Raw genomic sequence first — 26,559 nt, forward strand, 5'->3', positions numbered from 1 at the left:
AAAATCTCCTCCTATCTTGTATTTTTTATTTTAAAACCATCAACCCTTGTCCTGTCTTAACAGACCCTGATAAAAAGACTGTCCTCATCTTTTCTTTGTGTTCCCTTTAAGTACTGAAAGGCCACAATGAGGTCTCCCCAGAGCCTTCCCTTCTCCAGGCTGAGCAGCCCTGCCTCTCTCACCCTGTTCTCACAGCTGAACACTTTGAGCCTTTGGATCATTTCTGTGGGCTTCTCTGGGCTCCAGCAGGTATATGTCATTCCTGTGCTGAGAATCAAAAAAACACAACCCAAAGCCAAGGCTTTGAATCAGCTGAGATTTCCAACACACCACAGGATGAGGAGCAGCCACCTTGCTCTCCTGCTGCACACATGCCTTATGCAGAAGATTTTTCAAAGGAACCAGGAGCAGGAAGAGCTTTGCCTGATGCCCCCAGAGATGTGCCCCTTGTGTCTGCCTCTCCTCAAAGGACTGGGCTGACCCCTCTCCCCAAGGCAGCCATGGCTGGCTGGGAATCTGCTTTTCCCTACTTGCCCCAGCCCCTCTGGCAGCACCAGTTGGGTTCCCTGCCCATCACTCTTTGCAGGATTAGGCCTGTGTTCCCCCATCTCTCCTGCCCCTCTCTAACCTCACTTGTGTTTATAAGCTTCAGGAGACCAGCTCTGGTGAAACAGCTTAGTTTTTTAAATTTTCTCCTTTTTGATGAAGTCAGGGTCTGGAAAGTCCTCGAGGACTGCCTCAAAGGAAGTGTTAGGTTTATGTGCAGAATGAGGCAAAAAAATAATAATCTCATTTTACTCTCTTTGGAGCCAGAATTGTTCTCTCTCCACTTGCCTCCTCTCCTTCCTCAGGGCTGGGAAGAGAGGAATAACATCCTCTCTCTGCCACCATGTATTTTCAGAGCCTGTGGATATTAATGTCTCCAAGTGTGGCATGTCCTTGGACCTACAGGTGCCTCAGGATCTTTCAGGAGCTGGTTCTAGTAAGTCACTGCAAGAGCTCCCAGAGTCTGGGAATGGGTCTTGCCCTGCAACTCAGATCAGCTTCTCCCATCAGCAGTTTGTGTCTAAGGACCACTCACACCTGCCCTGTTAACCCAGGCACAACTGATTTGGCTGCCTGGAGGACTTTGCTGGGAGTGCTGGTGGATAACAAGTTAACCTTGAGCCAACAATGTGGCCAAGAAGGCCCAGGGTGTATCCTGGGGTGCATTAAGAGGAGTGTAGCCAGCAGGTCAAGAATGGTTCTCCTGCCCCTCTGCCCTAGTGAGGCCACATCTAGAGTATTGTGTCCAGTTCTGGGCTCCCCAGTTCAAAAAAGACAAGTAATTTCTGGGGAGAGTCCAGTGGAGGGTTATGAGGCTGTTCAGGGGAGTGGAGCATCTCTCTGATGAGAAAAGGCTGAGACACCGGGGACTGGTCAGCCTGGAGAAGAATATTTTAAATGTTGATCAATATCTAAAGGGTCAAGAGTGTAGAGCTGGACTTTTTGCAGTGATGCCTAGCAATAAGACAGGGGCAACAGACACAAACTAGAACACAGGAAGTTCCATCTGAACTTGAGCCAAAGCTTCTTTACTTTGAGGGTGATAGAGCCCTGGAACAGGCTGCCCAGAGAGGTTTTGGAGTCTCCTCTGGTGATATTCAAACCCTGGCTGGACCTGTTCCTCTACAACCTAATCTAGGTGAACCTGCTTTAGGAGGGGGGGCTGGACTAGGTGATCTCCAGAGGTCACTTCCAACCTCTACCATTCTATAAGGTGCCTCATGCAATCTACCATCTTTGCTGCCATGTAATACTGTTATTATTCCTTTATGGTTGTGGTTTTAGTTTTGTTTGGAGGGAGGGTGATTACTTTCTTTATGGCTGTTATGAATTCCCACCCATCAGGATGTCCTGCAGCAGCCCACCAGCACCACCTGCAAAGGCAAGGATTTAACATTTTATTCCAGGAGTTGAAGAAGGAGGAAGAAGAGAAGGAGAGGGGTCCAAGGTGAAGCATTAAGGCAGAAGAGGGATCAGGAAAAGACCTCAGTAGGGAAGAGGAAGGCAGGAGTGGACAGAAAGGAGACCTGGGCTTCAGCTTGGTGGGGCTTTTAGAGGTGAAAGCTCCTGGGCTGGGTACATGCTGTGCCACTGTTTGGCTGGGTGACAGGAAGGCTTCCAAAAAAGCATAAGCAGAACTGGGGTGTGCTGATGCTCATCCTGAGGCCAGGTGCTATGAGCAGCCACCTGCCCTGCTTACATCCTGATGCTTCACCATCTCCATGCTGATGCAGTAAGGGGGCATTTACCAAGGAGTACCCCATTGTGTCTGCAAGGGGCTGGTGTCCATAGCAATTCCCAGTGCTGCCTGAGTTCCAGAGCTCCAGGCTTTGCTAAAAGCATTCATCCCACTCTCGTTACCTGAGCACATATTTTGGCAAGCTGTTGAGCTTCGCCGTGACTCATGGAGCTGACAGCTCCCAAGTACATCCCAAGGATGAATAAGAAGCGACAGAGCAGGCAGTGATTTCTGCAGTCAGCCACAGTCTCTGCAAAGACGCTCTCAAACCTATCTTGCTGTCTTAGTGGCCAGAGGATGCCTGTCATAGCCATTTGACCTGCAGGCAGATGGTTACTGTCTGTCTAACACTGTCTTCTGGGGCTTGATAGGCACTTTTGAAATTCAGATAGACGGCGAGCCCTGGCTGTGGGAAGGAGGCAGTGCTCGGCAGCTTGATGCCAGCATTAGGGAGAGTGGGACAAGGTGCTGGGGAGCATGGCAAATGTCCTTTATTGGGGGGCAACTCCGTAGCCCCTATTTATGTTGTGCAAGCCTGAGGCTGGCATGGCATGGGCAGAAGGGTTCGCAGAGCTGGATGGAAGAGCAGGAGCGTGTCATGGTGCTGATGTCATCTGCCCGTGATGTCACCGCTGTCATCCTCAGCAGAGCACTTCCAGTGATAACAGAGCTTCTGTGGTCTGTCTGCCAGCCTGGCATTTACTCTGAACAGCATAATTAAACAAATATATTAATAGAATGGGAGCCAGGGCCTGGGTAATGTTCTTCTGTGACAGACAAATGCGGAGACAAAGCAGACACTTACTTCAGAAGTACCGCAGGATGCTATTACCGGGCACAAACTCGCATCCTATTAGTGCCATCGCTGTTAGGCAGTGCTGAGTCATTTGCATTTTAAACGAAGATCCCAGCCCAGATCCAGTCCAGGATCAGCTCCAGGAAAGATGCAAGGCTGTGTCTGTACTAGGGGAGCCTTGCAGGGGTCCAGGAATGCTCTGCTAGTGAAAATGCACATTGTAGGGGCTCCACTTTCCAGCCAACTGCAACACCAACACCCACGGAGGTGACACAGGACAGGAACAAAAGCATGGGAGATGCTGGCAAGGTCATCTCTGCCAAGGTCTCTATGAATACCATGGCCCTGGGAGAATCACAGAACAGTTTGTGTTGAAAAGGACCTTAAAGGTTCATCTAGTTCTGCCTCCCCTGCCATGGGCAGGAACAACTTCCACTAGACCAGGCTGTTCAAAGCACCATCCAGCTTGGCCTAAGCTGATGCTCCCTCCCAGCCCACAGCCATGTCTGTGCTCATGTAGCACATCAGTGACTTAAATGCAGCCTATAGGGTGGCCCAAAAGGGAAGTATCCTGCCAGCTCTGGTAGCAGGGACAGCTCTTGCACATCTGCATCACTTAGAAGAACAACTTGCTGCCCATCTCCACTGAAACAGCTCTTCATGCCCTGAAACTGCCAGTTTCCCATCCCTGTCCTTACATTGCAATCTTAACAAATTATGGCATAAATATGCCAGGCAAAAGAAGGCAGCTTTCACCCAGGACTGGGAATGTGATAAAGCAGGGAATGTTGGTTTTTTTCATCAAAAGTGAGACCTTTTTGTTTGAGCAGACAGTGCTGCAGAAACAATCCCTTCTGAGGTGTTGGAAGGGAGGAGAGGGGCATCACAGACAACAACTGAAGGGCTAATTGTGCAAAGCTGATGAGGAGATGCCTTGGTCTGAACCACAAGTGTGCTAATGGGGAGGTTGCTTAGCTACAGTGGCAATGGTACCTCAGTTATCCCAGGTAGGAGAGGGAAAGCTGAGCATAAGCAGTGAGGAAGAAGAAGGGTCATTAAAGTATTCCCTAACTAGCAGTGGTGGGTGGTAATAAATAAGGAGGAAAAGTTGGTCTGAGTGCCAGGGAGGAAGCCAAGCTGTTAGGAAGATGACTTGTTTACTGCTTGAAGCCTCTCTTATCACTAATTTTGACTGGAGACTTTTGCCTAGTGCAGTTTCTCCAGCTCTCAGACATCCCTAGCTTTATCCTCTCTCTGCTGCTTTCTCATTAAAATACTTTCTCTTGAAGGTAAAGGTTGGGCAGCTCTGGTGCATGGGACTACAGGCGAGGCCAAGCAGAGCCCCAGCACGGCTGGGAGAGCCGTTTGGTTGCCCGTGGATGGGAGCATACATGTGCCACCCACTCACATGCTCCTCCAAGCTGCACAGAAAGAGCAACCAGGTGGCTTTGTGACCTTTCCTCTGTCAACAAACATTGCCCAAACTGACCTGAGCCTGAAGCCTGCAGTTCACATTATCACAAAATCGTTAGCAAAGTATTGCCTGCGTCCTGGTCCTGTCCGGTGCTCAGCAGTGGGCTGGGAGGAAATGATGGCGAGTGGCACTGACAGCACCAGCCCTAAACAACAGTTAGGAGGAGAATTATTTTAATGAATACATTTCCTTTCAATTGTATGCGAATAGTGAGATCCCATTAGAACGGGGAAGCAATTAGAGCTAATAAAGATGAACGTGCGGCGCTGGGTGCACGAGGAATAACAAACAGCTAACAAAGGATTCAGGAGAGAGCTGACTCTAATCCAAATAAATGAGCAGTGATGAAAGGGAAAGCGGCTTGGGGCTCCTGCTGTGAGACACACTTCCTCCCTGCTGGGTCCCTGTTCGCCATGGCAGGGAAAGTAACACTCAGGACTGGACACAGAGACAGCTGGTCAGTGGTACTGTCCCAGCTGAGCCATGACATGCTGCTGGCCCAGCCTGAGAAGTGCTGGAGAGATGGCTGTGGTCCCTGAGAAGCATCTTGTGAGATTTTGCCCACAGGTGGCATATGGCCCCAGCTGGGGCAAGAGGCACAGAGCAGACCTGGAGAGGAGAAAACTAGCTGGACTACAAGCGTGGAGAGAGCGCATCAAAGCACACCCTTTCCCATCATGTGCTTGATTATTGGTGGTGACTGCCCACCAAAATTAACAACCATGATCACAACAGGCACAGGACTAGCCTGAAATGAGCAGTTTTATGGTGAGGTGGAGCATGGAGGAAATAATAGCCTCTTCACAATGGTGTATTTACACAGTAGGCTCACAGGAAAATTGGGTAAACCAATAATTACCTGAGGATATTATTGGCTTTGGCAGAGTTAATAATAATTAGTACTCTTCCTTTTCTAGGCTCCTTACAGGAAAGACCTTTTATAATCTGCAGAATACAAAGGACACAAACCACCAAGAATTGCCTCCACGTGTGTCATAGGGGGGGGGGGAAGCAACAAAACAAAACAACAAAGCCACACCAAGTCGTTCTGCTGGCAGACTCCAAGGGTGAAAATCACCCAAAGACTCTGGGGAGCCAGACTGAAAAACACTAGTGGTGATAGCAATAATAATAACAGCAGCAGTAAAAATAATGATAAACAATTTTCTGTTTCTGAAAATAAAATTCTGGTGCTGGGATTGCATTTTCCCTGACTATCTAGGCGAGTTAAGCCAGAGATAAATCTAGCTCTGACACTTGACAGACTTCCAGGCTGGTGTGGGATGCTGGAAGGTGCCCCGCTGTTCCTCTTCCAGTGCTGGCAGCTCCTGGTTTGCTTTCTAGCTGCTGCTCTCTGTGGCAGCACAGCATTTTCTTTTCCCAGAAAGCAGATATTATCTGTCGGCTCTCGCTGCGTTCCCCATCCTTGCAGTGTCTCCACGCCTCTGCGAATTCCCCAGAGCCTGCCAGCCAGCAGCCCCGCACCACAGAGCACCCCAGGGTGGCAGGGCCGTGGCCAAGGCTGAGGCTGCTGCTCTCCACCTGCACCAGAGCTTGGGGCTGTGCACCCAGCCCCCTCGCCAGCACTGTGCAGGACACAGGCAGCCTGTGCCTGCCTTCTCTACTGGCTGCCCCTCCAGGAGCAGCCTTTTCTGGGTCAATGCTACTTGACAGTTTGGGTTAAATGGAATTAATTTCTTTTGAGACATGCTGGAAGAGGAGTGTTCCTCCATCCCACCTCCTTCTGGCCTGCTGCTGCCTGGAGGGAAAGGGTAGTGTGGGATCAGAGGGATCAGCCAGGTGATATTTATTCAAAATTGACGTGTGATCAACTGTGTGAGCCCACCACCAGTACTAGATGCTGGAAGGAATGGCGAAGGAAGGCACCCAGTTTCTGCACAGGTATCCAGCCTCCATCCAGCTCAGCTTAGCAAAGCAATCACCTACCCCCCCGTGTCGCTCACCTGCAAGGTAAATCCAAATCTCAGCAGCTCAACATCCCCAAAATGCAGCTTTGCCTATCACTACTGCAGCTCCACCTCTCCTCTCTGTTACTTAAATATCCTCCCCATTCCTGCCTCAGAGTCACAGAGTTACAGAAACATTCAGGTTGGAAAAGACCCTTGGGATCACCAAGTCCACCCCAGCCTCACCACATTCAGTCCTGCCCTGCTCCTGTGCAACCATTGCAGAGACCCTCCGTGCTGCTCCTGGTGATCCTGGCACTGCCTGTGCTGCCCTCTCCCCCTGCCCACGGCAGCCTCCTCCCCAGCACGTAGGATGTTGGCTGCCTCTCCTACTATGGGCAACCTTCAAACACTCAGAAATCACCAGTGAAATCCCACCCTGCCCCAAGCTGGCCCATAAATCACAGCATTATAAAAATAAAATGGTTTTGTGCGTGCATGCACATTTCAGGTTGCCTTTTAAACCTGAACTTGTTTCTCACACGTTGGCAGAAGAACAGAGGGGAGCTGGAGTCAGAAGGCAAGCTTGAAAAATAAACGCATACTTCTCTCTTGCTGCTCATGAAGGGCTCCCAGGGGAAAACAGAGAAAAACAGGGCAGGAAGAGGCCCCGGAGGGGTCAATGTGCCCATTCCCCAAAGCAAGAGCAAACTCTTCCCTGCAGTTGTCAGGCAAGCTTGTGCCCAAAGACCAGGGTAATGTGGGTATCTGTATGGTACCTACAGTCTCCTGCTTCCATTGTTCTCCTGATTTCCCCCTTTCTCCCTTTTCCCTCCCTTTTTTCTTTGCTTCCTTGTGGCCCTGTGCTCGCCCCCCTGCACTCATCCCTGTGTCTATGAGCGCTGCCTCACCTCCAAGGTGCCACAGGGATATCCCCCCTCGTGCTGAGCCCTGTCCAAGCCATGCCACATGTGCTCCGCTCCTGCATGAGCCACCCACAGAAGAGGCTGAAAGTTGTGCTGTCTTAAGCCATAGTTTAACATAATTAGACATCCTGGCTTGAGGGCAGTAATTACTTTTATAATCCTTAAACATATTTTTGAAAAAAAAAAAAAAAAAAAAATTGCCTCCCAATTCAATACCTTTCAAAAACCTTTTTTAAATGGCACAGCCTTCTTCAAACACAACTCAGCCAACAGTAATTACAATAAATTATTATAAGTTCTGAAAAAAAACCACATAGAAATGAATCTATGTGTGCAAACTGCTAAAGATTCCTTGTTTATCCTTCCCTCCTGCTGCTTCCTTCCTACTGCAGCCCTCTCCCTCGCTCAGCTCCCAGCCTGCTGCCTGCACTGCCCAACAAGGGGTCCCAGGCTTGGCACCCAGCAAAGTAGCTGCCAGCCCTTGCCCATTCCCCCAGGAGATGTTCATAAAGCTCAGCGCATCGGGGTTAGGCTGGAGGCAACAGCAACCAGCTGCAGCTGGGGCTTCGCAGTCTTGGCTGCATTTCAGAGCACGGCCATGGGCAGGCATCACCGAATTCACCAACCTTTTAGGCAGAGTTTTGCTGTGACCTGCGAGGCAAAGAGGGGCACAAGCACTGACCGATGCATTTGATCCTCAGCTGGGATAAATAAGGCATAATTCTGCTCAAGTCAAAGGCGAGAGCATGATTCGCAGCAGCTGAGAATCTGGCCAACCGTGTCAGCAGCACGACAATAGCGTAATGTTTTCATTATGCATTGTTTTTTTTCCCCAAAATACTTAAAAAATTATCTAGGAATTACTCACACATCCAGTAATAGTTACCAGTCTCGGGTGTTTAGGCAAAAGTTTCTTGAGACAGGATTGCCAAAGCTTTAGCCATCGCCTCTCCCTCTCCGTGCGCTTCTCCTATCACTTCTGCTCTCCTCCTCCTCCATGTACACAGTCCAGTAACCTCTTCCTGACAATCTCCAGATCCACAAAATTGCTCACTTGGAATTTTGCAGTAAATAGAAAATTACTTTGCTCCTTTCTCCCAGGACAGCATAGAAAATGAATCCAAATGAAAAAGCAAGTAGTGTGTATCTGGTAGACATAAACAGCGCAAGAAAGGCAATTCTGCTTTTCAGCCCTGCTGCAGAGCAAATGACCTTGGAAATACTAAAAAGCCTGGGGCCTGAGCACAATGCAGAGCGGCACGAGCCTTTATTTGGGGAGAGGCTGGGAAGTAAAATCTGGAGGGATGGATCTGTTGATATGCAATTCCCCACCAGCTGAAATATCTGCACTTGGGTTAGCAGCTCACAGCGCAAGAGGGAAAGAGCTAATGAGTCCTTTCAATCTGCACCAAATGCTCCTGGGGCTCTTTCCCCAAGCCACCCTCCTCTCCACCACTGGCTGCTCATGGCATGACATGTCCAGGTTTGAAATGCCTTCCCCTGGCTGAGGCAGTGGGACAATGCCACATGATCAGGGTAAGCGGCCCTCTCCATCCCAAATTCGATCACCTTGTGAACATTTGGAAGTGACAGAAACACGGCAAGGAGATCAGGACTAATTGGCAGCTGAGAGAGGGAGGATGGGCTAAATTTGTATCTAATAATTCTAATTACATGTCAAACCACTGCTTCAAAAAAAGCCCAAATAGAAAGCATCTGTTAGGCCCATGGCTGAGCTCTGCACCAGCATGTCACAGCCAGCAGCATCACCCACATCCACCTGCGGCACCTGGCAGCATCCATCACTTCTCCATGGAGGGGCAAGGGGAGGACCGAGGAGAGAGAATGAGAGAGTGGATCTGAGTGTGTTTTATGTCAGCGGGAAGAGCTGCTTTTGCTGCTGGATCTGCCAAGAAGCTGGTACCACCCAGAGCACATCTCCCAGCACCTGGTGTTGCTCCTGAGACACTGCCACCATACAGCTCTGTCTGTACCAGGTCCAGCAGGCACTGCCAACACGAGCACTTGCCAGGTCTGCCAGCAGTGAAAATGAATAGGTTTGGGGTCTGCTTTTTTTGTCTTACAGCATTTCTTCTTAGAAATGCCAGAAAATGAGAAGAGAAGAGAAGAGAAGAGAGAAGAGAAGAGAAGAGAAGAGAAGAGAAGAGAAGAGAAGAGAAGAGAAGAGAAGAGAAGAGAAGAGAAGAGAAGAGAAGAGAAGAGAAGAGAAGAGAAGAGAAGAGAAGAGAAGAGAAGAGAAGAGAAGAGAAGAGAAGAGAAGAGAAGAGAAGAGAAGAGAAGAGAAGAAGAGGAGAAGAGAAATATTGAGCAGAAAAGAAATGTTTAAAAAACAGAAGATCCTAAAAAAGAGCAAAAGGGCATCCTGTGCACACTCTGCTGGGCACGATTTGCTTGGTGCTTGAGGATGCCTTATCTGCCTATGCCAGGAGCAGGTCACAGCTTCAGGGGGAGAACAGGGGGCCCAGGGACAGCTTCATCCCACGGCAGCTGCCCTGGTGCTTCTTTGCCAACCCGTTCATCCAATAGAGGGGACTGAAACCAGTCTGTAATTTCAAGAGAGGCCACTAACATGAAATAATCCAAATAGTCACTCTGTTTCCACTGCTTCTTAAGCCCTGGTTGCTCTCAGGCAGAGCAGGGGGCTGGATCTGCAGCCAGCAAAGCCAAATCGGGGCCTGACTGCTGAGAGGCTGAGCGAAAGCAGCTTGCCTGGCTGTGAAGAAATGGCAGGCTTAGGTTTCACCGGTGTTGGAAGGGGCAAAGCAGTTAGCCACGGGGTCTAGACAGCTGAGAAATGCCCTGGTGACCTACTCGCGTATCTCCCGGCGTGGCATCTCCCTAAATCTCAGAGCTTGTTAACTCAGTTGCTTTTTCTTTTTTTTCTTTCATAGCAAACTGTTTAATCTGAGCCTTGGAGGTACAGCCTGTGCCTGCACAGAAAAAAAATAAAAAGGCAGTGAAACAATGAGGCGGGGGAAGGGAAAAGTAAACCCCACCTGCTTCCTGTTTTTATTTCCCCCACCCCCACCTTTCTTTATATTTTGTGTTCCCTGGTTATTTGGGGGCTCCTGCAACTTGTCCAGAAATACCTCTGCTATTTCAGTGGCATTTTGGAGCTCAGGAATTTAAGGAGGGCTTAGAAATTCCTAACACATCTTTCAACCGCTGAAATGTGGGTGAAGGCAGCTCAGTGCTTTCTTAGTTAGCATTTCTATTATCCTTTGTGTCTCCTTTCCTCTATCCTGTCCTCCCCCTTGTATCCCTATGCCTAGGGGTTTGGGGCCCAGCTTATTCTCCCCATATCCATGGGGTTAGCACGGGCATTTGCTGCACACGTGTGGTGGCAGCAGCGGCAATGTCCAAACGCTCCCACAGACAAATCCTCTGAGCAGTTCCTTCAGACTTCTGTGTCTCTGTTGGGAGTTTGAGGGGCCAATTTCCACAATGCTTCACTGGAGGGGAGAAAACCCTGGCTGCAGGACTAGTTTGAAGACCTCAGATGGGAGACAGGTTTCATCTGATTTCTGTCAGGGTCTGCTGGCATCGCTGGGATAGTGCTTTACTGCCTGTCGTTGTGGTGGGAGCAGCACTCATTTCGGGAGAGACATTTCCTAAGCTCTGCACGTCTCGATGAGAAGCAGCCAAATTTCCCCGTCAGAAAGATTCCCTGAGAAAACAGTCTCAGGATGGAAAACCACCCCAGGAAAGCACGTATCACCTTCCCTCTACCTCAGCTGGCCGCGTTAGCAACGCGGGGAGAAAAAATGTTTGCGAGATGCTGCTCCAGTGCCTCGACGCCCATCCACCTCTCCGATATGATCTGTGCCGCTCGCCTCACAACCAACCAATATATTTTAACTGCGACCCGAAATGTTGCAAAAGAACCTTTTTACTAAGTCTCTTTGGTGCAATACAGATACGTCAAGGCTGATTGTTATTGTACATGTCAGGGTTGTTGAAGTGCGGGATAAAGAAGGCTATTGTGCTCTCATGGAGGGGACAGCTCGGATGATTAATGACTGCTCCCTCAATTCTCCGAAGAAGAGATGGAAGTCGGATAAGGCCTCTGCTGGCGGTAGGGGCAGAGCACCAGAAGACATACCCGGAGCTCAGAAAAAAGGAGGGGGCTCTGCGCTGCAGGGCAGGATCAATGGGCAGCAGCGTGCCGGAGCGCCGGCAGCTTGCCGGCTTGGCGCGGGAGCCGGGAGGTGCCGCTAACACTGGGGCTTGTGTTTGCTCCTCTCATCGCCTTCGCTAATCCAGGCTCTTTTTTCTTTCCGCTTTTCTGCCTCTGAAAGTGGCTCTCAGGAAGGCGGATGGTTGTCCATTGAGTGAGACGAATGGCGAAAAATCAGGGAAATTGCTAATTGATCTCTGCCGAACTCACGTGGTGGCTGTAGCTCATTTTCTGAGCCTCCGCGCAAATACCTCCCAGTCTAATTCTAAGGCGTGCCAAAGTAAATTACATTTCGTTTGCCTTAAATAAACAATGACTCTTCCAGGAAAGGTTTGTCTCTTTTGGGCACTTGCATCATTTATCATTGCTCCACTGTTTTGAGTTGGCTGCCCTTTTAGGGTGAGATGTCTCTTGGTTTCAGTGTGTGCACTACCATAGAGAGGACAAGGTCTTACCCCAAGAAAAATGTACTGAGAAGATGTCATTAAAGCTAATGAGAGTCCAGGCAGCTGCAGCTCATTAGCGATTGCCTGGGGCCAGTTGTAACTGAGACCTTTAAGTATACATCATAGTCAAATAAACAACATCATATTCGATCTGCAAAGTCTCTATCAGTTCCTGCCCAGTCCTTATCACTCAGCCTTACATTTTGCTGAGAAAATGTTCCCTGTTCAATAACAAACCCATAAGCAAACTGGGCTTGCACTGGTGACCATCGCACTTAGGATCACCGTGCTGAGAAATGAGGGTGGGCGGTGGGGTCCCTTCAAGGCTTTGATATTCGAAATTCATTAATTGCAAGAGTAGAAGACACTCAGGGCTTGAGCTCTCCACCCTGCCCACAGGACATGGAAAACAGGTCGAAGAAGCTGTGAAGATGCTGAAGACAAGCACGGTGTAAGCAGTGAGTGAGCAAATATTTTCCCTCTGATTCCTTTCTTTGACTTCAGACATGACTTACTGTAAAGGAAAATGGGAGGCTTCTGACACTGCATTTCTTGTCATTACAAAGCATTTAGCAAGGAATTACAGGTTTACAAGTGTGGGGGTTTCCTTCCTGATCAGCAAAACCCCTGGTGGGGCTTCCCACCGCCCCCTTTTCCCCTCACGGGCAGGACCCCCCTGGGCTGCGGCCGGGGGCAGGCTGCAGATTCCCTCCTGTCCTCACCCCACGTGTGATTATTAAGTTCTTATCGCAATAAGGAGTCACTGACACTGGGCTGCTTTCCAGGGAATGCTGCTCCCTTAATAGGCCATTATATCTCAGTAATAAGGGCTAAACTCTTCTGGGGGCATTTAGTCATAAATTAAGTAAAATAACACCAGCGATCCCGCCTTTCTCCCAGCCCTCACTAAGGGGAGGGGATGCTGTTCATGGATTCCTTTCTCTGCTGGCTTCCTGGGGCTGATGCAGGGTGCATGCAGCACTGCCAGGGTAGGCCAATGTCCCGTCCTGCTGCTGGGGCCATGTCTGCCTACCCATAAATAATGTAGATAATAATAAAATAAATTAGGAACAGATCATGGCTGGGTTCACTGACTCCTAGCCCAAGAGCTGGCACCCAGCTGAGGTCTCTTCACCCTCACTCAACAAAGGGCATCTTCAGTTCTGGTCATGCTGGGGCCTGGGAACAAAGTGGCTCTTACCATGGGTATCTGTCTGCCTCAGGGCACAGCATCACAGGCAAGTTAATCCCACTGAAGGAGCCATGATGGCAGCACAGACACCACCTTGACTGGAAATGATGCTTTTGGGTGGCTGAATGCCATGTTTTGTGGCTACACCATGGGGTAGGTACCAGCCTGGGTTCATGAGACCCAGAGATGCAGGTGTTTTCTGCAAGTTGGTCACATCCATGCTATGATTCTATGATCTTGGACAGAGAGGCTGCTGAAGCCCCAAACCATGTTTAGCAGAGGTATCCAGCCCTACCCAAAGGTAGGATAACAAGTTCCTACTCCCTGGCACCTTTTTATTCACTACCATGAATCCATCCACACCATCCCATAGTGCCTGGGAGAACTGAGTTCAAGGTTGTCACTGCCCACCTGAGGCTGCCACACCAAACTCACAGGCCCATCTCTGCTCTGGAGCTCTAGAGCTTGGGATGGGGCAGCCTCCCCCTAGGGGCTTTTAATGTAACCTCCTACCATGGTGGTTTGCAAGGCATCTCATAGCATGGAGGCTAGTCAGGTGGCCTTCCACCATGGGAGCTTGCAAGGTGGACAGTGAGCTCTTTCCGTCTTCCTTTTGATGATTCTGAAATGCTGGCACCAAGGAATGGATGGCAGACCAAGAGAGGAGTATCTTCTGCATTAGCAGCTACCAGGGAAGGAGCAACATGTGGGTCAGAGCAGCTGCATCCTGCCTTGGAAAAAAAAAGAAGCAAAGCAACTCACTGTTCACTGTTCCCACCCAGTCTGGTTTGCACTGGGGTAGGATGTCAGGTGCTGTAACCTCATAAGGACCTCAAGGTGGACGCCCTGCTGCATTCAGCCTCAGTCTCTGAGGAAGGCTTCAGCAGAGCTGAGGCAAAGGGAGGAGGTCACAGTATCACAGTATAACTGAGGTTGGAAGAGACCTCGAGGATCATCGAGTCCAACCTGTCACCACAGACCTCATGACTAGACCATGGCACCAAGTGCCACGTCCAGTCTCCTCTTGAACACCTCGAGGGATGGTGACTCCACCACCTCCCTGGGCAGCACATTCCAATGACGAATGACTCACTCGGTGAAGAACTTTCTCCTCACCTCGAATCTAAACCTCCCCTGGAACAGCTTGAGACTGTCCCACAAGGAACCTGGAGAAGGACCCCTGCCTGATGTCCTACTTGGGCCAATGGGGCTGCCAGCACACTCCAAGCTGTACAAAACAAGATGGGAACCTCTCTGTCCCCCAGGAGCAGGGACACTGAGGGCTCTTCTGCTCGTGCTGTGTCTCCAGCACTCATTAGAGGGAGGTACAGCTATGCTGGCCTGGGAAAGCCCTTCAGACACCCAGCTTGTTTGAGACGGAAGTTGCACAGCTTCAGCTTCCCTTGGCTTTAAAGCCAATCTGGTGCAAACCCCTCCACAGAGACCCCCCTGCCACCCTCACTCCAGGTATATTGATTTAATTTGCACCTGTGCATTTCTTGGCTCAGCCTGACCCACAGCAAGCCAGGAGTGAATTCATTTAGGAGAGTTCTGGCACGAAGCTGCCCCGGCTGAGCTAAGCCAGCATGAAACAACAGGAGTTCAATAGGTTCAGCTTTGCGTGCAGCCCAGAGTTGGGATGTAGCTTCAACCCTGCCCCAAGACGGCAGAAGAGAACAACAGGAGGTGTTTGAGGTGAAGGCTTTTGCTGTGGGTAATTCATGTCTCTTTAGAGCAGCTCTTTGCTGCTACCTACAGCGCAGGCACTGGACCTGCCTGGCTCATTCCCACCCTTCCCATTTGACCAGCACCCTGTATGCAGGGGAATGCTGTGACTCAGTGGGTTCCCCCTTCTCCTCTCCTCAGGTCCTAAAACAATTGAGAGCAAGAGCTTCTTGGGAGCCAACCAGTTGCTGACCTCTGCTTGGGCAATGGGAATCCACGAGCAGGATGCTGATGCTCGTACTTGAGGTTTTGTGCTCAGTTCATTTCTGATCCAAATTTTCTATTGCTCATAACTTATGTCATTTAGGCTGGAATTTTCCAGACATGAGCCACAAAGGTGGCTCTTTCCTCTTTCTTCTTTTTTTCTTCTAACCAAATGAAAACATACATCCAAATGCTCTTGCTGTGTCCATTTTCCTTCCTTCCTTCTTTCCTTCTTCCTTCCTTCCTTCCTTCCTTCCTTCCTTCCTTCCTTCCTTCCTTCCTTCCTTCCTTCCTTCCTTTCTTTATTTATTTCTTTCACATATAGCAAACACAGATTTTTCCCATTATATATTAAAATTATAGAGTCACCTTTCCTGCTGCAGTATCAACCAGGAGAGGGCCTCTGGCAACCTCCGGAGAGCTGGCATGTGGTGCAGGATGCTGCCCTCCAACCAACCTCAGTTTTCTCCAGCTCACCCAAACTCTGACCCTCCCCAAGGGCCCTTCAGGTGCCCTGGGAACCCTGAGTTACAACCCAAGCCCAAGCACAGAGCCAGGCATGTTCCTACTTAAGTATTTGTTTTCCTAAGCACACGGGATAGCAGCACAGAGTGGGGGGCATGTTGCTGTTCTCTAGCCTGAGTCTTGTGTAGGTGCAAGTTCAAAACTCCTTCTTTCTCACAGATTTCCCGAAGGCACTGATTTCCAAGGAGGGCTGGTAAGTACACATCCTCAGGTATTTCTGATGTATTTACACTGTTGTTCCTTGTCATCTCCCCAGTGTGGGGGCCTGGGGCACTGGTTCGCACAGTAAAGGCATCTAGTGAGCATCCCTACCTGGCTCAGGATGGCTAGGAGGGGGAACAGAGAGCACACACCACAGCAAACAATTTTCCAAGCTTCCCCCTTCCTTCTGGTAGCAAAGGGGTTAAAGCCAATGAGGCAGAATCCCGGCGGGCTGCTGGGGGGCCATGGCTGTGCAAAGCAGGGCGGAAGAGGCTCCCCCCTCTTTGCTGCCGCTGCTCGCCATGATGTCACGCCCCTGCTCTCCCTGCAGACACATTAAACAAGCCTGTGTGCTAGCAGGGGCAAGGGGGCCAGACGTGCAGGTGGGCAGCACCTGGTGCAGGATGCCCATGGCTGGGGCTGGTGCAGGACCACAACCCCTGCCAGGGCCATGTGCCAACTTCTGGACACCAAAAGCCTTCAGAACAGCCGGTGGGTGGCTGAGGCAAGTCACTGCAACCCCGTGTTCAGTTGGCTCCCAGTCTCTCTTCCAACACCTGATGGGGAATCTGGAGCAGGCAATGGCTGGAGAAACCCCTCATTACATTTTCCAGGCATGAACAGGTTGTTGAACAGCTCAAGGGTTGCCCAGGCCAAGACCCAGGTGGAGGAAACATTATTATTTTGGTGTTTTTTTGGGGAGGATCAAGAAAGACCACAAGGGATCCCTCCTGTGCCTCCTCCACTCTCTACTCATCCTGCAAGGGGATGCAGCCTGCATTCTTGTCCAAAAAGAAACCCCTTCCCATAGCTCTTCTCTGAAGAGAAGAAATGCATGCAGAGGAGGCTCCTATGTTTCTCCAATTAATGCAATTAAGAGAATTAAACTTCTGGAGAGCGTGAGTTTTTCATTTTCTTTTTATTTGATTAGGCAAATTCCCACCACACGCTTTGAGCAAATGAAAGCCAGGCTCCTTCCCGTTGTTTGGTGGCCCCGGGAGGATGCCCTACCTTTCAATCTCACACAGTAATGCGTTTAGAGTTAAAAATCCCTCCTGCCCCGGGGCGGCCAAAGGAAGGATCCCGCAGCCTCGATTGGCGCACCTCTTCCCGGGTAAGGATGCGCACACGGAGCTGCCGGGCTCACGGTGCACCCTGCACAGCTCCCCCAGCCTCCATGCTAGTACCAGGAGGTGCCGGTGCATCCTGGGACTCCTAGTTTTCCAACATTAAGTCAAGGACAGAACAATAAAAGCCAGGGGGGTGGAAAAGTGAGGAAGCCCTGAGGTCAAACAGGCAGAGATCTGTCCTGGCCAGCCTGCCCACAGTGACTCCACCAACAGGGAGGTTTTCGTGGCCCCGTTGCATGGTTCACCGCACAATACTGAAAAGTAATTATTTTTGTCAGCCTGAATATTAAACCCTCTTCACCACAAGGCTGGGTTTAGCTATTAAGGTTACTGAAAAATAAAACACAAAGAAAAGTCTTTGTACAATCCTACCATGAGGCTTTGGGAACTTTGGCTATCCCACAAGCTCTCCAAAATTATGAGCCAGGTCCCCAAAATGAGATGGGCTTAAAAATCAATAAGAATAAAAAAAAAATACATTATGGCTTTTAATTTTTCTTCAGCTTTCTGAGCTTTTTGGGCACACAGGGGATGTGTTAGACGTTAATGAAAGCTGCTATTCTCATCTAAACACAATTTCAGGTGGTCGTAACTTTGAAAACCATGGGAGACATCATCACATCCGTGGCGGGTACAGAACTGGACAGAGAAAAGCAATCCAAAAACTGGGGCAAAATGTCTCTTTTAGCCCCAGTGGGGTTTCTTGCAGTTTCTTGCAGTGGGAAGCATGTCCAGAGAAAGCCAAACCAGCTCTTTTCTATTTTTCCCCCCAGCGAAAAAAAATCTGCTGACCCGGAGCCTGGCTTTCCGGTTCCTCCCAATTAGCGTAATGAATTGGAGATAGAGCTCCAGGAGCGCTGTCTGGGATGGAAGGAAACCACAGGACGGCTGGAGCGGCAGCGCGGGGCCGGCGGGGCTGTGCCGGCGTGAGTACAGGTGGCCCGGGAGCAGGCTGGAGGTGAGGCTTGGATTTCCCGGCATTTGTCGCCTCTCCAGTAAAAACGTTCCAGACCTGCCGCAGAAGATGAACGGGGTTATCTGGATTTAGGAGAAGGCTCAAACTCTCTTTTCCCCTCCAACAGAAGAACTGGAATGGCTCCCTGCAGTCAGGAGGCTGAATTTGAAGCTTTAAAGCCCATCAGGTTTCTGGGCTTGCAATGAATACTTCTGATTAGATCATTCTTTTGATTAGGTGAAATATTTTTCTCTGTTAATCCTTAATTCCTCCAGTTTTCCCCAAGGGTTAACCAGAGGAGAGAAGCTGGGCTAGGGGTGGGGGAGAGAAGCAAAGGGTCAGGTGATGCCACCATGGGGTAATGACACAGGATAGGATTTATGGATGCTCTCCCAGGTTCCCTCTTGGTCCTCACTCCGTAAATAACCGTAAGGGCAGAGACTTGCTGGTAACAGTCCCATAGCTGCCCTGAGCACACCATTTTGGAACAGCAAGGCATCTGCAGTCAGCACGGAGGGACCAGCTGCCCATCGTGATGGTGCTGGCAAACCACCACTTCTGAAGGATAAAGAATCTTTTTGGCTGCACCAGCGACACAATGAAACACCAAGAACTGCTGGTTGCAGACTTCTCCGTCGCTGCTCAGAGCATCTGTGGAAGGGAAAACTTCCCAGCGTAACATCCACAGCCTCTTAAGTAAATAGTCTTTAATGTTGCACTAAAGGGTTGTAGCCTTAATATGTAAAATCTGTTTAGCTTTTTGAATTCTTGGATCGTGCTCTGGAAAGTCCTCCAGAACTCGCCTGTTGGCTTTTTTCCCCCAGCCTTTGGTCTCGCAGGAGCCACAGTGAGAAACGCCCTCCCGCAGAGCCGGCCGTAACCCTGGGCGAGCAGCAGCCGGTGGGAGATGCCCTGAAGATGGCAGCAAGGCCATGGGCACGACACAGCTGGGGCTGGCGACAGCGCTGGGACAGCGGATACCACAGCTAAATGCTGACTGAAGAAAATATTTTGCTATTAAGGGGGGGAAAAGCGGGGGGGGGAGGGGGGAGAAGGGGAGTGTAGTGGAGAGCTGTTTTGTAACAAACGCTGGAGCTCTACCCATGGCTGGGACTTTCTGCCAAATCACACCCTCGCTGCAAACCTGCCAGGATATTAAAAGGCTGGTCAGCCCCTCACAGCTGAGTCCCTCCCTGAAAGACAGAGGAAGGGTGCAATGGGCTTCCCCGACAGCACTGCCTGCAGGCAGCTTCTTGTGAAGGGAGTTGTTTTAGGGTCTCCTCCTTTTCTTGTGCTTGTAGCCCTCAGCAAGGCAGACTTGATGCTGAGCTGTGGCTCTTCAACTGATGCAACAAGGCAAGGGTGAGCTGGACCCAGAACCCGCTGGGCTCCTGATGGGTCTGTGTATGCTCAGGCACCCTGACCAGGGCTGCTGGGTGCCACATAAATACAGCATTAAAAGAAAGAGAGATCATTCTCTGAGGATCTCCTGGCTCGAATTAGGGAGGTGGGATCGCTGTCAGTAAATGACAGACTATCGCGGGGAGAGGCACAAACAAGCATGTGTGGAGAGCACCAGGAGAAGGAGATCAGGGCATTGTGGTTTTGTCTAGACAAGGAATGCTGCAACTGAGCTTAAGCACTGCCCTAGTGGGCTCAGGGGAAGCCAGACCTGCCAGGGGATGGAGACATGTGAGGGGAAAGCAGCATCCTGAAAGAGGGTGCTAAGGGATGGGACTGTGGCTGGGTGTATGGAGCTGGATAAGGGGACAGAAGCAGTGCCCATGGACACATAACCAGCCTCAGCCATGGGGCTGTGAAGGGACAGGAGTGTTTAGCCCACCACAGTGGAAAAGTGGGTGTGGAGAGGTGGCTGTGCCTGTGATGAGGAACATGAAACGTGGTGGGTCTGAGCAAAGCAAGGTTTTGGGAGAAATGTGGAGGCAGGCAGGCAGGAGCATGCCCAGACAGGAACAGGAGGGTGTGATGAGGCCATCCAAGGCTCTGGCAGCTTCACTATGAGGAAGAGAGAACCAGAGTTCAGGACAAAGTCATGGTGCAATCAGGGTGGGATGTGTAAGGGTCTGTGTGGGGCCAAAGTTTAGACCCTCCACAGGTGTTTTTGAGGAGGTGTGGGAGCGATGAGTGGAGCTGGGTGGAGATCTGCCAGCTGGGAGGCTCAGCGATGAGCACTTTGGGGTGGAAATAGAAAGGCCCTGTAGGTCCTTTATAACTCAGATTGGACAAATACAACAAATTTGATGCTTTTAGAGAGTAATAAGTCAGGAGTTGGGGGCATTTACAAACCAAAATGCAAGAATTCAACCTTAAATGCTCTGATCTCCACATTTACCTTGCAGCTGAGGAATCTTCTCCCTAGCCAGCAGTACTGGGGTTCTGCAAGGCAGAGCAGCCCTGCCTCCTGCAGAGCTGGACCAGACAGTAAGCAATAGGCTGGCCATAGAGATGGGGTCTACTTCTGTGTGCAAGTGTTGGTCTGGAGATAAAAGCATTTAGAGCTGCAAACCTCAAGGTAAGGATTCTGTGTGGTGTTAACGGCCCCAGAGCTGTGTGTTGGGGTAGTGGTTACATATAGAGATGGAGAGGAAGGAGATGGGTCCTGGCATCTGAACATCTACATATTGGAGGCAACTAGCTATACAATGAGAGCTCTGTGTCCTGGGAGGCAGGACAGAGCCTGCAGACAAACTGGGGGAGGATTAGGCTGAGATTGTGTAAACTCTGCAGCGATACAAGATGTTGGACAAAGGCATGAAGACAGGCAGATGTATACAGATGCAAGGGGCATCAAGGGAGAAGGCTGTGAAGCATCATGCCCAGCAGAGGTGGGAGGTGGATGTGTGGCAGTGCTGCTGTGCAGCGAGAGGGCACAGTGATAGGATGCAGGAGCATGCAGCTGTGGGTGCACATAAAACCCCAGCGCCATCATATTCAGCATGAGCGTATTTGTGTGGTCCCACCCATGGGCTGGCTCCAGCCCAGGATAGGTGATATCTCTCCTAACTCTGTCTGGTGTGGAGGAGAGGCTCATGAGTCACTGCTCTTGAACCATGGCATGATGGCCTTGTGATTTGCAGCTAACACCAAAACAAGCATACCTGAAAGCACATGGGTCTGTGATCCCCTCTGTGGAGACAGGATGCAGCCAAGCTGATGATGTCCTGCCAGCATCACCCATGTCCTTCCAGCAGCTGGCAGAATCCAGGCAGCACCACGCTTTGGCTCAGAAAAAAATCTTTCTATGTGATGTGTTACTGGGCAGAGGGTGACCACAAAGGACACAGCTAAGCTGGCATCACCGGTGCCTGCCCGCATTGTCAGAACCCCTTGGGCCCCTGTGAGTCAGCACTTTGTCACCTCTGCCTGGAGGCCTGCCAACCCCTGAGCAATGATTTCCAGTGCATGTGGCCAGGTTGTGTGTCAGGAGGATTAATGATAGAAGATTCTCAGGGTTTAAGAGATCTGGGTCTAATTTAAAACCAAAACAAAACATAGAAATTTAGGAGCAGGGGAGTTGCTGTCCTGGGGCAAGCCTGGGATGCAGCTCATCGCGTATCCGATCTTGCAGTAACATGTGCCAGGACCTTCAGAGAAGGTACAAGCAAACACCTGGTACGCAGGAAAAACCCAGCCTCCCAGGGGTGCTTTCTTCTTTGTCTTTTGCTATTAGTCATTAGCTTATGCTCCAAAGCACATGGCCTTATCTCCCCTCCAGGCATCTTCCTTTTATCTACCTTGACTCATGGAGCTGCAGAAACTTCTATTAGCCGCATAAATGTCAGATCTTCTTTAAAATCTTAGAAAACTCTCTACCTCGTTGTATCTTATGGCAATGAATTCCACACATTCATCATGGGTTGGTGTAAAAATGAGTTTCTTATCAGTTTTTAGCTTTCTGTCTTTGGATTTAGCCATCTATCCTGGAAGAGCTTTCTCCGTTGAGTCCATGAACGTCCATCCCTGATGCAAAGGGAGCTGGATGCCAAGATGAGCTCCGGTTTTGCCCGATGTTTTCTGGTAAGAGGCTTAAAGCCAGCGACTGGAAGAGCTTGACAGCAAGCCTCCTTTTGCAAAAAGTCTTCAGCAACTTTCTTGCTGAAAAATTGGGCTGGCGGTGGAGCAGCTCTGCATGCTAGAGGGATGGGAAGTTCAGGCTGAAGATGTCTCAAGGCAAAGTCTTGGGGTTGTGCCAGGTTGTGGGAGGTGGAGGTTTGGGAAAGGGCTGCAGGGCTTAGCCAAAGACCAAAGGAAATGTGGAAGAGGGGAACGTTTGTCTTGATTTAATTTGACACTTAAACTGGAAGGGGGTGATTTGTAGCTGCTCGCATTTAAAAAAGTCCTCCAGATAGGGAAGTGGAGGCAACAGGGGGTTGGATGCCAGATCAGATAAGACCCTGTGGGTAATGCCTCTACCTTACTCATTTTCATCCAGCTTTATCTGCAGGCTCCTAAAAAGCCCAATGGCTTGAAATCCTCCACTCCTGGCTACTTCCAGTCTCTCTTTTTCAGGGAGGTACCCAAACCCAATGGCATGTGCACTGCTGTACTGATTTACCCTAGCACAGTGCTCCCTGGCCCTCTCATCACATGCCCAAGGCCATCTTGGTGCCCTGGCCCACAGCTGAATACCGAGTTGTTCACTTAGATGTGTTGAATGGCTTGGGCTGCCACTGGCATCTTGATATGGGGACTGATCCTTGCAGAAGGCAGTGAGAGGAGGGGTAACAGTGCCAGGGGGGTAACGGTGCTGGAGGGAGTGTTGGAAGTTTTACTCACCACAAGAACAGCTTCCTCAGGGCTCACTGACCTCATGGGCAACCAAACATGGGAACATTGCAGGGAAGGAGGGAGGCAGGCATAGCCCGGGCAAGTGGAGGCATCACCAAGGAATGTGCCCGCACCCTCCACAGAGCACATCATGGGCTGCTGGCACAAGCTGAGCCCTATACAGAGCCTTTCCAGCAGCTGACTCCTGAGATGGGCCCTCAGCAGGTACCAGAGCAGCTGGAAGAGCATGAGGAGGCTCAGGAAAGCGCTGGCTGGATTGAACGCCTGTTGGCACTGACCCTAATCCTTTCCTTCCAATGTGCTGATTGGAATTGAATTTCCAGTAGGAGCAGTTGTGATGCTCTGTCTGCAAGCTGGCAGGGAGAGCTGCAGATTTTTATCCTGTGCTTCCCAGCTATTGCTTTCATTAAAACAAAAACAAAAACCTACAAAAAAACAAACAAACAACCAAAACCCCACAGCGTGACCACTGAAAACACTGCAGTGGCTGAGGTCTCCTGGTGACGCCGGGCAGGATGAGATGGGTGTGGATGTGACTGTGGGCTGGCGAGGGGGGGTGCATCCCCTCTCAAGCTGCCTAGGGTGGAGCAGAAAATGCCAGGACTCCAGCCTAGCACTGAGGCAGAACCAGCTCAGCCCTGGTTGCATTCACTGGAGGTTTCTCATCCTCCCTGGGATGCAGATGGGACTCCCAACAGACATTGCAGCTGAGAGTGTTGCATCCAAACTGAGTTTCTCCTTCCTGCACCTTCAGCCCATTGTTTCTGGCTTGACATATTCTGCTCCCTCTGCAGCATCCCTCTTGCCCAAGGGATGTGGTATCTACCTCTCACCTCTATCTCTGAGGCATGGCTGATCACAGCCAGGCAGCTGCTCCGGATGGCTTTGCAGACCTCTGGCAGGTCTCACTGTCCTTGACTTTACTCTCACTCTTTATCACCTATTACATGGTGGCACCCCAAATGGTACAAGTTCACAGGCAGGACTGTGGCAGGGCAGGGCAGGGCTGTGGAGGCATGATGCTGGTTTTATATCTCCCAACAATGTTCCTTTTAATTTTTTTTTTCCACAATACAAAACTCCTGCCTCATATTCAGCCTGTGATCCCTGACAGCCTCAACACTTTTCTGCAGAGCACCTATCTTGCTAGCTTCTCCCTGTATTTATTTAGGCTTCCTCCCCCTGCCCTGTATTTGCTTGGTTGAACCTTGTGCTTGTCTTGGTGAACACCCTCCTGTTTTTCCTGGCTCTGGCTCTGATTTATCAAGATTGTTTTGAGTTTTCATCCTGCCTTGCTGTGTTGCCTGAGCAGCCCTGGCTCTGACACAAGGTATGAGCCATTTACAGCCATGCACAAGCTCAGAACAGATCCAGTTCCTCTTTTTCTGACCATTCCAGCCTCATCTCTTTAACAAGGCTGGTCCACAAAGGGCAAATACCCAGGGAATGCTCTTGCTTGAGGATAAAAAAAAAAAAACAACCAACCAAACAAACAAACAAACAAAAAAAGGACATGCATTGTGCCCAGGGAAAAGAAAACATCCTAGAAACGCTGAGAAAGGGGCACAGCACAATTCTGCCTTGGAAGATCCTCCTCTTCGTCCCTGTTGTTATTGCTGCTCCCTCTTTTGACCTGAGCAGTTTGCAAATATTTTCAGTCCTGCAGGTTGTTTCCATTAGGAGGGGGGAAAAAAAAAAAAATCAATGAGGCAGCCAAGAGTCTGTGGCTGAGGCTGCTCTCTGCTAAAAATGGACAGAGAGCCTCTTTCCTGAGTGCAGCGGGGTGGGTTTGTCTTTTCCCGGCTCTGACCCCATCGCTTCCCAAAAGCCACCTCTCCAGGCTGGTGCTCTTGGTCTCCCTGCCTGTCTTGTTGCTGCTCAGGCTTCTCCTCCCTCGCCTTGTGCCTGGCCCCAGGGCTTGGCAATTCTCACCAACATGAAAACATTCCTATCATTTCATCAAGTTGCTTAATAATTTGCCAGAAATGCCTATTGATTTCTTCCATGCTTCTGCGCAGAGGTAAATAAGAGTCATTTGTCACTGCGCTGTGTGCTGGTAATTAAAAATTACTGGGAGACTTCCACCAAAAATGGAATAATTTCGAGTAAAATTAAATAATTCCAAGTGAAATTAAATAATCCTAGGTAATCAGTGCTAAATGAGACCATTATTTTGCTTATCAGTGACTAAAAATTAGCAGGCATTTTTCCTCGTTTGGATGCTCTTCCTCCCCCTCCGTGTCAGTAGAGGCTTTCTAATTTGTTTTAATTGTTGATTTTAATGAGCAGTGTTTTTCTGATAACATTTGTGTGTGTGTGTGTGTGTGTGTGTGTGTGTGTGTGCTTTTTGTTGTTGTGTTGTTCTGGAGATGGTTTTTATTACGTTGCGCAAAGCCTGGAGCACCTCAAATGTGGGAGCAATTTGGAAACTAAATTATTATTATTTATTTAAATCAAACCCTCCAGCCTCTTTAACCATTTGGCTGATTCTCTAATTGCCAAAGCAGCGCGATGGAAATGCTCAGCGCTCGTCTCTCTCTGTGCTGCAAGGGCTGGCGAGGAAGCGCCTTGGTGGTGCTCTTCTCTGCTCCGTGACCTTCTGCGTGGCATGTCCCCTGCCCACTCATCTCACTTCCTGAGAAGTTTCTTTAATCCAGAGCTGTGTTTTTAACCCCAGCACTTCCCATCAGTGCCTCCCAGCCATGGGGAGATCCTGGCACAGAAGCATCTGGAGGTGACTGCAGGGGTCTTGTCTCATCCAAGTAAGAAGCAAGATCTGGGGGTAGGCAGAAGACTCATAATCTCAGCTCAGTTTGTATCTGGTTGTGGCAGCTGGGTGTGATAAGGCTGCTGGTGGATAGATTTTGGAAAGGGAGGTGCTTCTTGGACATGAAACCACTAAAGTTCTGAGGTCAAGGGCAAGCTCTTTGAAGCTTGCCGGCTGCCCAATTCATCACCTTGGCCAGTGGGGTTGTGTGGGTGCACTGTCTAGCTCCAAGATAATCTGAATCCCCAAGAGGTATCCAGGATGTGTGTCTGATGAAATGTCTCCAGGTGAGCTGTTACTCCAAGATCCTCTGATCCTCACCCACATCCATTCTCCATATGCTTCCCAAGGGACTCCCAGCCCCCTGCTCACAAACTGCCATGGGAGGGCAGAGTGGGACTGGGCCAGTACTGCCTTGTTCCTTTTGCCCTCAGATCTTGAGAAGTCAGGGCTGATTTGCTTGGTCCTTTCTCAAGGCTTTGTCCCTGGCAAGGGGGTACCTAGACTTCTGCCTCATCCCTGGTCTATCCACTGAGGGTTTGTCACCTCCCAGCTCCATGGCACAATGAGTTTGCACAGTCAGCTGTGAACGATGCTGCCTCTCCCTGCTGCTGCTGGGCTGCATTACAGCCTCCTGTCTATGGCAATTTGCTCTGCACCATCGCCCCAGGGGTACAACAGGATCTTCTGTTCATCAGGTTGCTCCCCACAGGCTGCACAGATGCCTTTCACCCAAGGGCAGAAGCTTGGGGCATTCCCTCTAGGTGTGTCACTTAACATGGTCCTATCCTGGAGGTGCAGATGGGCCTGGGGTCTAACTGCAAATGGTGCAGGGGTGTACTGGAGAACCCGTGGGTGACTGCTGTGCCAGGGTATAGGAGTTCCTGCTCAGAGTGCCTGAGGATGTGCAGCCATCCTGCTCCAGGCTGCTCTGTGCCTCGATGGCTGTTAAAGGGAAAAAAAATGCTGCCTTCCCTACAGAGAATTGTTTGCAAAATGCCTCTAAAACATCCACTTACT

At 50.1% G+C, this 26,559-nt stretch overlaps 1 long non-coding RNA gene across 1 annotated transcript; it reads left to right on the forward strand.

Moving 5' to 3' along the window:
* Positions 1 to 12,404: 12,404 nt before the first annotated feature.
* LOC137444690 (uncharacterized) lies at positions 12,405 to 18,960 on the forward strand. The gene is made up of 3 exons (XR_010988209.1): positions 12,405 to 12,489; positions 15,837 to 15,870; positions 17,782 to 18,960. It is a non-coding gene; the product is annotated as an uncharacterized lncRNA (long non-coding RNA).
* The last annotated feature ends 7,599 nt before the right edge of the window (positions 18,961 to 26,559 follow it).

Source organism: Melanerpes formicivorus, unplaced genomic scaffold, assembly GCF_026170545.1.
Source record: "Melanerpes formicivorus ecotype bairdi unplaced genomic scaffold, bMelFor1.0.p_v2 SCAF_12, whole genome shotgun sequence".
NCBI lineage: Eukaryota > Metazoa > Chordata > Aves > Piciformes > Picidae > Melanerpes > Melanerpes formicivorus.